This window comes from Cervus elaphus, chromosome 12, assembly GCF_910594005.1.
Source record: "Cervus elaphus chromosome 12, mCerEla1.1, whole genome shotgun sequence".
Classification (NCBI taxonomy): domain Eukaryota; kingdom Metazoa; phylum Chordata; class Mammalia; order Artiodactyla; family Cervidae; genus Cervus; species Cervus elaphus.
In genome coordinates this window covers 91,516,104-91,529,305 of record NC_057826.1, presented here as the reverse complement: position 1 = coordinate 91,529,305, position 13,202 = coordinate 91,516,104, and the positions used below count along the sequence as shown (strand labels likewise).

The window sequence follows — 13,202 nt, the reverse complement described above, 5'->3', positions numbered from 1 at the left end:
CCTGGGCTTCCTCCTCCAGCACCGGGCAGGTCTCCGGGACGGGTCAGAAGCCGTGAGGCCGCGGGCTTGGTTACTCCCAGACAAGGCAGGTGGCCGGAGAAACGTGTTGTCTCCTCTCACCATCGGACCTCCCCACGGAGCGTGCATTTTGTGTCCCTCATGTGTGTCTGTGTGTCTGTGTGTGTGTTTGCCACATTCTGTTTGAACTGTGGCGGCTCAGTGGTGATCGCCTGCCAATGCAGAAGACGCAGGAGACACGAGTTCGCTTTCTGGGTCAGGAAGAGCCCCTGGTTGAGGGAATGGCAGCCCGCTCCCGTGTTCTTGCCTGGGAAATCCCATGGACAGAAGGAGTCTGGCAGACTACAGTTCATTGGGTTGCAGAATCAGACACAGCTGAGGATGCATGCACATTGAACTGTTACTTAAGTATGCATCCATTCATTTGTATGCATCATTCATTATTTTATTCAACCCCAAACTATTGAATGTGTGTGTGTATATATATATATATATATATATATATATACTTGTACCTGGTAGTTCTGTATCTAAGTCTTGAATCCTGTTAAGCTTGAAGATTTTTTTGTGGTGGTGGGAAGACCCAGATCCTGGGGCAGAGCACGAAGGGAGGGCCAGCTGAAGGGGAGGGTGGTGGGACTTCTGCCTCAGCTTTGTTCTCTCGGGCCTGCATGCTGGCGAGTCATGCGGTGCTTCAGGGTGCTCTGGGTGTGGAGGAGGGATGGTGTCCACCTTAGGGGGGCTGAGCTGGGTCTTACGTGAAGTTCAGGTGACAAATGAAAGAATAATTTCATTTTCGAAGCCACTTCTCTGCCTGGTCCTTAGACCAGTATCCTCTGTGTTTAAACTGGGGAATGGGAATGACCATCTTCGTGAGTCTAACAGCAACACCCGAGGGTGAACAGAGGGAAGATTTCTGTAATTGTGAAGGACACAGTGACTGCGTGTGGTCTTATAGACTGCTCCTAGTCAGGGGTGCATTTTCCACCCCGTCCCCTGCGCTGGACTTCAGACGGAATCACACCTGTTACCCTGGGAGGGCGAGCGCAGCCACAATGGAGAAGCATCACCTTCGCTGTTTTCCCAGGCGTGGGGGAGGGGGGAAAGTTGTACTTTCTCAGCTCTCCAGCTTTCTCTGCTGTCTTAGCCTGTGTATTCCTAAAGTAAAGCCAAGATGAAGGGTCACAAACGGGTAGTCTGAGAAATGATACTAGATAGCAGGAATGAGGGCTTCCCTGGTGGCTGAGATGGTAAAGAATCTGCCTGCCATGCAGGAGACCTGGATTTGATCCCTAGGTCGGGAAGATCCCCTGGAGAAGGGCATGGCAACCCACTCCAGTATTCTTGCCCAGAGAATCCCATGGACAGAGGAGCCTGGTGGGCTACAGTCCACGGGGTCGCAAAGAGTCAAACACAGCTGAGCAGCTAACACCTTCACCAGGAATGAGGAATGGGACAGTGAAACAGGGAAGGCAGAAAAGCCACTAGAAGAATGTCATGTTAATCCACAAGTGACCAAGAAGCACATGAAAAAGTGCTCAGTATCACTAGTCATCAGGGGAATTCAAATTCATAGCTCAATGAGACACCCCTCAATGACTACTGAGATGGCTAAATCATGACTGGCGGCTGCAGAGGTCGCTGAGAACTTGGCATCATTGGAGCGCTCATAAATTATTGATAGGAGCATAAAGTGGGGACAGCCACTTAAAAACAATCTGACCATTTCTCATAAAATTAAACATACGTGTCTATGACCCAGCAATTCCATTCCTAAAAACTTACTCAGTGAGAATATCCATCCACAACCAGACGTGGGTAGGAATGTTACCTACAGCAGCAAATACTAAGATCAGCATATTTACAGAAGGATAGACAAGCAAACTGGTTGTTGTGCAGTGTTCTCTGCAGCATCAGACTTTACTTTCACCACCAGACACATCCACCACAGAGCATCACTTCTGCTTTGGCTCAGCCTCTTCATTCTTTCTGGAGCTATTTCTCTGTTCTTCGTCAATAGCATATTGGATACTGTCCAACCTGTGAGGCTCACCGTTCAGTGTCACATCTTTTCGCCTTTCCATACCGTTTGTGGGGTGCTCAAGGCAGGAATACTGGAGTGGTTTGCCACTCCCTTCTCCAGTGGACCACGTTTTGTCAGAACTCTCCACCATGACCCATCTGTCGTGGGGGACCCTGAGCCATGCATAGCTTCATTGAATTACACAAGGCTGTGATCCATGTGATCATCTTGCTTCTGGTGATCATGGTTTTTGTTCTGGAGGCTGTGGGACTGTAGTTCTTGTTTCTTCTGTCTGCGCACTGATGGATGAAGATAAGAAGCTTGAGAGTTGTTACAGCATGGCATCTGGCTTCCTCCAGTGGGTGATGAGAGAGAAAGAGGTAGCATACAGCCTTTTATGACCTAGTCCCAGAAGTTGCACACTGTTACTTCCACCTCATTCTGTTCCTTAGAAGTGAGTAACTAGGTACTCAAGAGGAAGGGGATTAGCCTTCATCTTTTGAAAAAAGGAGCATCAAAGAACTTGTGGACATATTTTGAAACCACAGTGTATTTCCAATAGAGTTCAACCTTTTCCTTACATGTGTATCAGTTCTGCATTAAATCCATTCTGTCCAGTCGCCTTCAAACTTTGGCCAGCTCCAAACCCTACAGAGATTTAATACAAGGTTAATAGAAGAAGTTACATTCCCTGTTGCTGCAACTTGTCCCAAGTCCATAATTAATATTTGTCATCTCCCTTCCTACTGTCTGTCTGTATTTCCCTTATGCTCAGCTGGTTCTTTGACTGACTTTCATTGTTTTCTTGAATGGATGACTGTAACCCTCATCTGTAAAGTGTCTGGGCCTCTAGTTGCCTTCATTTTGTAAGGCTGTGATTGTTGCAGTTGCTTATTTCATCATCACTGATCACAGAATCATCAGTTGATATCCCAGTGAATCTCTGTGTTCCAGATATACTCCACTTTATGCACATTACCATGAAGAGCTAAGTCTGCTCTTAAATAATCAGAGTCAATTACTCTTGCCACTATAAGAGCACCTTTCTTTGCTTGCTAGTCTACTGGAGAAGGCAATGGCACCCCACTCCAGTACTCTCGCCTGGAAAATCCCATGGACGGAGGAGCCTGGTAGGCTACAGTCCATGGGGCTGTGAAGAGTCAGACACGACTGAGCAACTTCACTTTCACTTTTCACTCTCATGCATTGGAGAAGGAAATGGCAACCCACTCCAGTGTTCTTGCCTGGAGAATCCAGGGACGGAGGAGCCTGGTAGGCTGCAGTCTATGGGGTCACACAGAGTCGGACACGACTGAAGTGACTTAGCAGCAGGAGCAGCAGCAGCTACTGCCTTGAGGAGGCCAAAGTTAACAAGTGGAGGTCTCAAGTTCAGTGGAAGGCCTACAATTTTCCCTAGGAAATAATTCTCCTACCTGAACGTAAGATGATTAATTCTACAGAAATTAATACAAAGGAATTATGGTAATGGGAAATATAAATTTTAGCTAGATTAGAAGGGGTGATGGTGAGTTGGGGGCCGGTTTTCTGCTAATCCTGGACCAGTGTTGCTGGACACTGGGGATGTGGCACTGTGTACATTCCACAAAGTATGTACATCTGTACATACTCTACGTATACAGTGTTCTGGAGGACGGCGTCCTAACAACAGGATGTTTGCCCTGAGCTGACACTTAAGCTGAGTTGTTTGAAGAACTTTCCAAGAGCTGCTTCCAGCCATGAGGGAGTGAGCCAGTTCTGGAATTACCTTTTGAACCTAAGCAAGTAGAAAACTAAACAAAATATAGGAAACATTTTCAAACATTGGAGAAGAGTTCTGATCCCTGAGAAGTGGAAAACAAAGGTGCAAGGGCTTCTATCACAGAGGTTTTCTGCTTGGAGGTAGCTCCCAGGCTGGGCTTCAGACAGGGGAAACTGTATATATGGTCCTTCTGACAGTTTATTAATGAAGGTACCTTCAGATTTAAAAAATATCTTCAGTATAGGGAAAAGAAGACCAGAGTCAATTATTCGATTGTTGCCTTTCTTTTAAAAAGTTACAAATGCTTGATAATGTTTCAAAATATTTTATTATGGAAAATGTTAAACATACACAACATAGAAAGAATAGAATAATGAATCCCCATGTATCCGCCAGCCTCTTAGGGGATCTTTACCAAGACTCCAAAGAAATCTAGAATTCTAGGTTCACATTGCAGGTGACTAAGGTGGCCACTGCAAGAGAATGTTTTCTCACTGTTTCCTTCTGTTTCCTTCACAGCTTGAGTGATCACATTGCCTACCCCAAGAAATGGATTTCTTCCCCTCCAGTGGGTTTATTTGCTCAGGTTGTCTTTAACCAGAGGGGGTCAAGGCCAGAGATGAGGAGGGGTCTAGCTGCGCCTACTGGAGGGAGCAGTGTCCTCCTGTTTCTTAGTAATTCACTGTAAATCAGTTCCGATACTTGTCAGAGTTTTATTTAGCTCTGTTCTTATTTTCCTTCTGTTGGAATATCATTCATTTTTCTTGAACTGTGGGATACGGTCCATGACCTTCACCTGGGCTCCAACATTACCGTCTGTAGTATTTCCCAGTAAATGAATCAGTATAACATCACCCATCTTCCTTCTATATTGTTTGACTCTTGCATTTTGATCAGCCTAGGCTGCTCACTGTTTTCCATTTTAGTTCAGGGAAACTGGAAAAAAATTGCTTTTAAATTGATTTTTTTGGGGGTATGTTTTTCTAATGAAATTCTGTGATGGCCTTGGTTGTGTTTTTCCAAATCTCCTCCCATCTCACTTCTGTTTTCACACTGAGATGCAGTTGTTTTTCACACTCTGGAGCACAGAAAAAAATATGGACTGAATTCTATGCTGAGCAGACCCCATTTGGACCTCTGGTTTTACTGAGGGTACTGCATTTGAAAGAATTATTGGTAAATAGGAGTGCGTCAAGGGGAGAGCTCACAGACTGGTCTGGGAGCGATATGTGAAGAACAACTAACCATGAAGAGAAAACCTGGGGAGACGCAGTAGCTGTCTGCAAAAGCTGTACTGAAAGCTAACTGTGATCAGTGAGAAATCAGAGAAAGGCAAAGTTAGTTTTATAAGATCTTTATAATCTTATAAATTATAAGAGTAGATTAGATTAGAAATATCCAGCATTTAAACTAGATTGTCTCATAAAGAAGTGTGTTCCCCTCCCTAAGAGTCAGATGAAGGCCAGATAACATCTCTTAGGAATATTCTTACAGAGGGTGTTCCCAGTTACAACAGAAAACCTGTTTAGAGCATTTATTTTATGCCACGTACCATTCTGAGCACCTTTCTTATCTTACTGATTTAATCCCCAACAGCAGCCTTTTAGATGGGCGCTTTAGATTCATAGACTTTTATTCTAAAGACTTAATAGAAAGGTGCATGGCACATCTATCTGGTGTTAGAAAACACCCCCATGGAACTATCAAAAACATTAATATTTCTGTGATAAGGCATGTGAATTTAACATTAAATGGAATACATACATGAATGGGTTAGATTTTGCTGCCAAATGAATTCAGGTCAACTCTTCTCATGAAATAGGTTTTGAAATTACTTTTTCAACATTATTTATTTAAAAATGTGTTTATTTATGTATTCATTTGGCTTTGCTGGGTCTTAGTTGTGGCATTCAGGATCTTTAGTTGTGGCTTGTGAGACAAGTTTCCTGGTCAGGGATCGAACCTGGACCTCCTGCATTCAGAGTGCAGAGTCTTAGCCACTGGACCACCAGGGAAATCCTTTGAAATAATTTTAGATTTAAAGATTCTGAATTGTAGATGAGGGAATAGGGTCTCATTTTGTTATCTTTAGTTTGCTAATGAAGACAGTGAGGCATAGGGATTAAATAACTTGCACAAAGTCGTACTCTTAACCACCCCATGTGTGGCCTCTTGCTAAGCTCCGCCTCCTCTTACTGAGTTGAACCAAGTGCCTCCAGGCGTCTCTTCCAATTCTGGAAGCTTTGATTTCCTGACCTCTGACTTCAACCTGTCCCTCAAGCTCTTCCCACCAGCTAGAGATGCATTCAGTTCAGTTCAGTTCAGTTGCTCAGTCGTGTCCGACTCTGCAGCCCCATGAATCACAACACGCCAGGCCTCCCTGTCCATCACCAACTCCTGGAGTCCACCCAAACCCATGTCCATCGAGTTGGTGATGCCATCCAGCCATCTCATCCTCTGTCGCCCCCTTCTTCTCCTTCCCCCAACCCCTCCCAGCATCAGGTTCTTTTCCAATGAGTCAACTCTTCGCATGAGGTGGCCAAAGTACTGGAGTTTCAGCTTTAGCATCAGTCCTTCCAATGAACACCCAGGACTGATCTCCTTTAGGATGGACTGATTGGATCTCCTTGCAGTCCAAGAGACTCTCAAGAGTCTTCTCCAACACCACAGTTCAAAAACATCAATTCTTTGGCGCTGAGCTTTCTTCACAGTCCAACTCTCACATCCATACATGACTACTGGAAAAACCATAGCCTTGACTAGATGGACCTTTGTTGGCAAAGTAATGTCTCTGCTTTTTAATATGCTATCTAGGTTGGTCATAACTTTCCTTCCAAGGAGTAAGCGTCTTTTAATTTCATGGCTGCAGTCACCATCTGCAGTGATTTTGGAGCCCAAGAAAATAAAGTCTGTCACTGTTTCCACTGTTTCCCCATCTATTTGCCATGAAGTGATGGGACCAGATGCCATGATCTTAGTTTTCTGAATGTTGAGCTTTAAGTCAACTTTTTCATACTCCTCTTTCACTTTCATGAGATGCATTAGGGAGATGCAAGATCTGTTCCCAGAGGCCATGTTGAAATAAGAGAGATTTGGAAAAAGGAGATGGCTTCTTTCTACTCCAGGTAGATTGTGTCTCACGGGTGGCATTTTAGTGTAATTGCTCCCCAAGCACTAGGCAGAGACGACTGAAGAGAAAATTACGTGTCATCATGGTTTGTCCTCAATGAACTTCCCTTTCATCTCTTTCCACCTGCTACCCAGGCCACCACTGCCTGAATCCTGATGACTTGGAACTGCCTCCTTTTCATCCATGTTCCAGGAATGATTTTCCCAGAAAGGAGCTGATGTCTCTTAACCTTTCTTCCACCATCTAGAGATGCATTTTGGAGTAGTGGAAAGAAAATGGATTTGTACATTCAAATATCTGAATTTAAGTCCGGAGATGCAAAGTTGGGCGAAGTCACTGAAACTCATTCATCAGTTTGTAAAATGAGATAGATAGTACTTACCCAGGGATGAATTCTGATTTTATGAGCCTTGAAGTTTATCCTCTTCGGGGGACCCTTTTTAAACAAAAGAATACAAAATTGTGAATACAAATTGGGTGGGTACAAAATGTACATTTATTTAGAAATGATGCCCATGGACATATAAGGGAAGTACAATGCTTTGGAAGTGAAGTATAAAGAAACCATCATATTAACAAAAGGCCTTTTATTGTGTGTGTGAATATATCACTTGGGCCCCTTACCAGAGTTAGGAAGGGGTCCATTCAGCAAAGGGTCTTGAAGCTTAAGATGTAGTAATATCATGATAAATTTGCTTCTTTGTCAGCCTCATAGAGTTGTGAAAATTAAATCACAAGACTAAATATATGAAAACCTGTTTTGTAATTACTAAACATAGTGCAATGTTAATCTTTATTCTGATGTCTGAAACCAAGCATAAATGATTATTCAATAAATGATGAAATGGATGAAATTTGTTCTCCCCCTGTTGTTAAATGGCTTATTGTATTAGTTTTCCTTAGACCTTTCAAAATTTATCAGAATAATATATGCATACATTTTTACAAAATAGTCAAATATTGATAGAAGACTTCCAACAAAAAATGGCAGTTCCATGTCTCATGCTTCATATTTTCTAATTCCTCTTTCTAGAGTCAGTGCATTTCTTCCATATTGCTAAAAAATACATTTTATATTGCCTTCTCCAGATTTATCGATGTTGGATAACATCTAGTAACGTTTTATTATGGTAGAGAAGGATATTGCTTTCTTCTTCTCATTCTCCAATACTGTGTTGTTATAATTTTATGACTAAATTAATATGAAATATTGTTTATAGCTGAACCGTAGTGAACTATGATTATATTTTTTCTCATAGGCATCTTTTTTACTTTCCTAAAGTTGGTAAGTGTGGCGCTTTTTCTTTTTTTAGTTTTTTGTTGTATGTGTACTTGAGTGTTCCCATTCTTCACAATAGCATGTTAGATGAGTTCAGTTCCCTGCACTGCAGAGCGCCAGAGAGCCCTTATTCTGCTAAAGATCGCTCTTGTAGCTCTGTGTGCAGCAGGATGGAATTTCCATGTGCTGTCAGCTGGACATCTTCTTCATCTCTCTTCCATCTTGGGTTTCCTACTTCCTGCCTGCCTCCTCTTCCTCTTTCTTGGTTTAGACCCTCTCTTTTTGGTGGGTCTTATTCTCCAGTAGCTTCCTGAGGAAGGTTATTTGGGAGGTAAATTAACTGAGACTCTGAATGTCTCAAAAGTCTTTATTCTAGCCTTATAACTGACTGATAGTTTAAATGAATCTAGGCCTGTAGGTTTAAAAACATTTCAAATCAGAATTTGGAAGGCATTCTGTTATATATATATATTTAGCTTCTGGTATTACTCTTGAGATGTTCTGGGAATTCCAATTCCCAATCAATCCTTCGTACCTGAAGATTTTTCCTCTTTGGAGATGATCTAAGAATCCACAGTAGCTTCTGCTGTTGATTGGATTACTGCTCAGATATACTCACTGTTCTCCCTCTCCCTCCCACTCAGGTGAGTGGACTGTGCCTCCCAGCTGTTGGATTCTAAGCTTGGCCATGTGGCTTACTTTAGCTGATAGGATATTAGCAGACTGTTGCAAGCAGAATTTGTAAAGCACTTATGTGATTAAGCTTGCTCTCTCACGCTTTGTCATCAGAAGCATCTGAACATGCTGATGACTAGCCCACTGGTTCTAGGTGAAGAATGAGTAATAGATGGAACAAAGCCAGTCAGTCCTGGCCACATTCAGCCTAAATCAGCAAAGCTGCCCAGCTGAGCCTCACGGAGATCTGCCAACCCTCAGCTGATTCACAGATCAATGATAATAAATTGCTGTTATTTTAAGCCACTGAGTTTTTGGATGTTTGTCATATAGCATTTTATGGCAATGGCTTTTGGTGTCAGGGATTGGTATCTATTGGTATTAGGAATTGGTATCAGCAGTAGGATATAGACAGAAGAGGAACAAAAAATAAATGGCATTGGTTTGGGGACTGAATGGTAGGCAACAGAAGCCTAATATGAGACTGGAAATAAAATCTAGATCTGTGTTTTATAGGAATGAAATGTTTTGTGAATATTTGGTAACTTGGAATATTCACCTAAAAATATTTGGATTTGTGCTGAGAGATCTACAGAGAAAATGATGGAAGGGTAAACTAGCTGTATTTAGCTACAGATAATAGAAGTGCAAGAAAGAAATGACCTCCTAGGTGAACCAGCCAGTTTTCAAGGAAAATGTAGATGAAATAGAGTCCAGGACTAGCTGAGTTGGAAAATAGCTTTTTCCTTTTCAACTGGCTAGTTAGTGGCAAGTCAACTACACTGGCCCCTCCATCCTGGAATGCTCAGCAGTCTGTCCTCCTACCTGTTCTGACTATAGGTTTGTGCCACTGTTCCTCACAGAGCTTCAGCAGGCACCACTGTCTGAGGACTTATAGATTGCTTGTCACCAACTCAATGGACATGAATTTAGGAAACTCTGGGAGATAGAAGCACAAGCTGGAATCAAGATTGCTGGGAGAAATATCAATAACCTCAGATATGCAGATGACACCACCCTTATGGTAGAAAGCAAAGAAGAACTAAAGAGCCTCTTGATGAAAGTGAAAGAGGAGAGTGAAAAAGTTGGCTTGAAACTCAACATTCAGAAAACTAAGATCATGGCATCTGGTCCCATCACTTCATGGCAAATAGATGGGGAAACAGTAGAAACAGTGAGAGACTTTATTTTGGGGGGCTCCAAAATCACTGTAAATGGTGACTGCAGCCATGAAATTAAAAGATGCTTGCTCCTTGGAACAATAGCTATGACCAACCTAGACAGCATATTAGAAAGCAAAGACATTACTTTGCCAACAAAGGTCTGTCTAGTCAAGGCTGTGATTTTTCCAGTAGTCATGTATGGATGTGAGAGTTGGACTATAAAGAAAGCTGAAAGCCAAAGAATTGATGTTTTTGAACTGTGGTGTTGGAGAAGACTCTTGAGAGTCCCTTGGACTGCAAGGAGATCCAACCAGTCCATCCTAAAGGAAATCAGTCCTGAATATTCATTGGAAGAACTGATGCTGAAGCTGAAACTCCAATACTTTGGCCACCTGATGGGAAGAACTGGCTCATTGGAAAAGACCCTGATGCTGGGAAAGACTGAAGGAAGGAGGAGAAGGGGATGACAGAGGATGAGATGGTTGGATGGCATCACCGACTCAATGGACATGAGTTTGAGTGAGCTCCAGGAGTTGGTGATGGACAGGGAAGCCTGGCGTGCTGCAGTCCATGGGGTCACAAAGAGTCAGGCACGACTTAGTGACTGAACAGCAGCAACAGGTCATGAAATCACACACAGCGTAATGTCAGCTCTCAGATCCGCTTCATACCAAAGGAGTTGTGAGAGGAGGCTCATGACCATGGAATCCACTAATCATATCACATATTGTATCACCTAGAAGGAGCAAGCTTCATAAAGCACTGGAATGGTTACTAAGGCACAGGTATAACTCCAGCTTGGAGATAGCTGTACCTTGAAAGGGTAGGGTGATAACCTTCAGGAGGCACTCTGCACGTTGAATCAGGTCCTTGTATGATACACGTCCTCAGTAGGAAGACTGTATGGGTCTGGGAACCAAGGGGTGGAAGCAGGAGAGGTAGCGGGTATCGTCAGTCCCAACAGCCCACTGGGGAGCTTGGTGTTTCTTATCTTTGCAGCTCTGTTAGAGGTCCTGCTACCCAAATGCAGTGCATGCTTAACAGGAAATACAGCAAGGGATCCCCTGAACCACTTGCTATAGCTGTGACCAGGGCATTTTGGATACCTTGTAACCAGTGACCAGCACGTGAAGTGAGTCATCATCTAGGCAGAGATCATTGACTTTGGTCCATAGGAGAAGTTGGAGCTGCTTTGTGCACAATGGGGGCAAGGAGGAAATGTCTTTGGATCCCAGGTGACCCTCGCGGGCACCTCTTCTTCACCCTTGCTCAATTTTTGAACAGATATGGGCAACAAGTTCTGCCTGAAAAGAATGTGATTACTAAGACCCCTCTAGAATGAAAGTTTGGGTCATCTCACTAAGCAAGCCACCAAAAAGCTGCAAAATTGATTACTGAGGGGGAGGGAAATTCAGATCAGATGGTGTAGGTGGAAGAGAATGGATTCTGTTTGTGACCTCAAGACAAATGTCACCATCAGGGGCTGTAGTTGTTCCCATAACTTCCCTCTTCTAAATTTTTCCTCTGGAAGAGAGGCCCGTAGGAACCATGGAGCATTTGACCTGTAAAGGGCAAGAAATGGATGGTGGCAGCCATAACAGTTGACTGCTTCAGTTCAGTTCAGTTGCTCAGTCATGTCCGACTCTTTGCAACCCCATGAATCGCAGCACGCCAGGCCTCCCTGTCCATCACCAACTCCCGGAGTTTACTCAAACTCATGCGCTTCGAGTTGGTGATGCCATCTAGCCATCTCATCCTCTGTCGTCCCCTTCTCCTCCTGCCCCCAGTCCCTCCCAGCATCAGGTTCTTTTCCAATGAGTCAACTCTTCTCATGAGGCAGCCAAAGTACTGGAGTTCAGCTTCAGCATCCGTCCTTCCAATGAACACCCAGGACTGATCTCCTTTAGGATAGACTGGTTGGATCTCCTTGCAGTCCAAGGGACTCTCAAGAGTCTTCTCCAACACCACAGTTCAAAAGCATCAATTCTTTGGTGCTCAGCTTTCTTCACAGTCCAACTCTCACATCCATACATGACCACTGGAAAAACCATAGCCTTGAGCAGACGGACCTTTGTTGGCAAAGTAGTGTCCCTGCTTTTTAATATGCTATCTAGGTTGGTCATAACTTTCCTTCCAAGGAGTAAGCGTCTTTTAATTTCATGGCTGCAATCACCATCCACAGTGATTTTGGAGCCCAAAAAAATGAAGTCTGACACTGTTTCCACTGTCTCCCCATCTGTTTCCCATGAAGTGATGGGACCAGATGCCATGATCTTAGTTTTCTGAATGTTAAGCTTTAAGCCAACTTTTTCACTCTCCTCTTTCACTTTCATCAAGTGGCTTTTTAGTTCTTCTTCACTCTCTGTCATAAGGGTGGTGTCATCTGCATATCTGAGGTAATTTATATTTCTCCCGGCAATCTAGATTCCAGCTTGTGCTTCCTCCAGCCCAGCGTTTCTCATGATGTACTCTGCATATAAGTTAAATAAGCAGGGTGACAATATACAGCCTTGACGTACTCCTTTTCCTATTTGGAACCAGTCTGTTTTTCCATGTCCAATTCTAACTGTTGCTTCCTGACCTGCATACAGGTTTCATGATGAAATGAAATGCCATTTCATCAAGAGATGGTATTCCCATCTCTTTCAGAATTTTCCACAGCTTATTGTGATCCACACAGTCGAAGGCTTTGGCATAGTCAATAAAGCAGAAATAGATGTTTTTCTGGAACTCTCTTGCTTTTTCGATGATCCAGCAGATGTTGGCAATTTGATCTCTGGTTCCTCTGCCTTTTCTAAAACCAGCTTGAACATCTGGAAGTTCTCGGTTCACGTATTGCTGAAGCCTGGCTTGGAGAATTTTGAGCATTACTTTATTAGCGTGTGAGATGAGTGCAATTGTGCAGTAGTTTGAACATTCTTTGGTGTTGCCTTTCTTAGGGATTGGAATGAAAACTGACCTTTCCCAGTCCTGTGGCCACTGCTGAGTTTTCCAAATTTGCTGGCATATTGAATGCAGCACTTTCACAGCGTCATCTTTCAGGATTTGAAATAGCTCAACTGGAACTCCATCACCTCCACTAGTTTTGTTCGTAGTGATGCTTTCTAAGGCCCACTTGACTTCACATTCTAGGATGTCTGGCTCTAGTTGAGTGA

General features: G+C 43.3%; 1 protein-coding gene and 1 non-coding gene across 2 annotated transcripts in view; one reads left to right on the top strand and one right to left on the bottom strand.

Moving 5' to 3' along the window:
- Nucleotides 1-13,202, top strand: part of PDE8B (phosphodiesterase 8B) — a 330,100-nt gene that overhangs the window by 15,720 nt on the left and 301,178 nt on the right. The gene's annotated exons all lie outside the window — the stretch shown is intronic.
- TRNAQ-CUG lies at nucleotides 5,743-5,815 on the bottom strand. The gene has a single exon. It is a non-coding gene; the product is annotated as a tRNA-Gln (tRNA).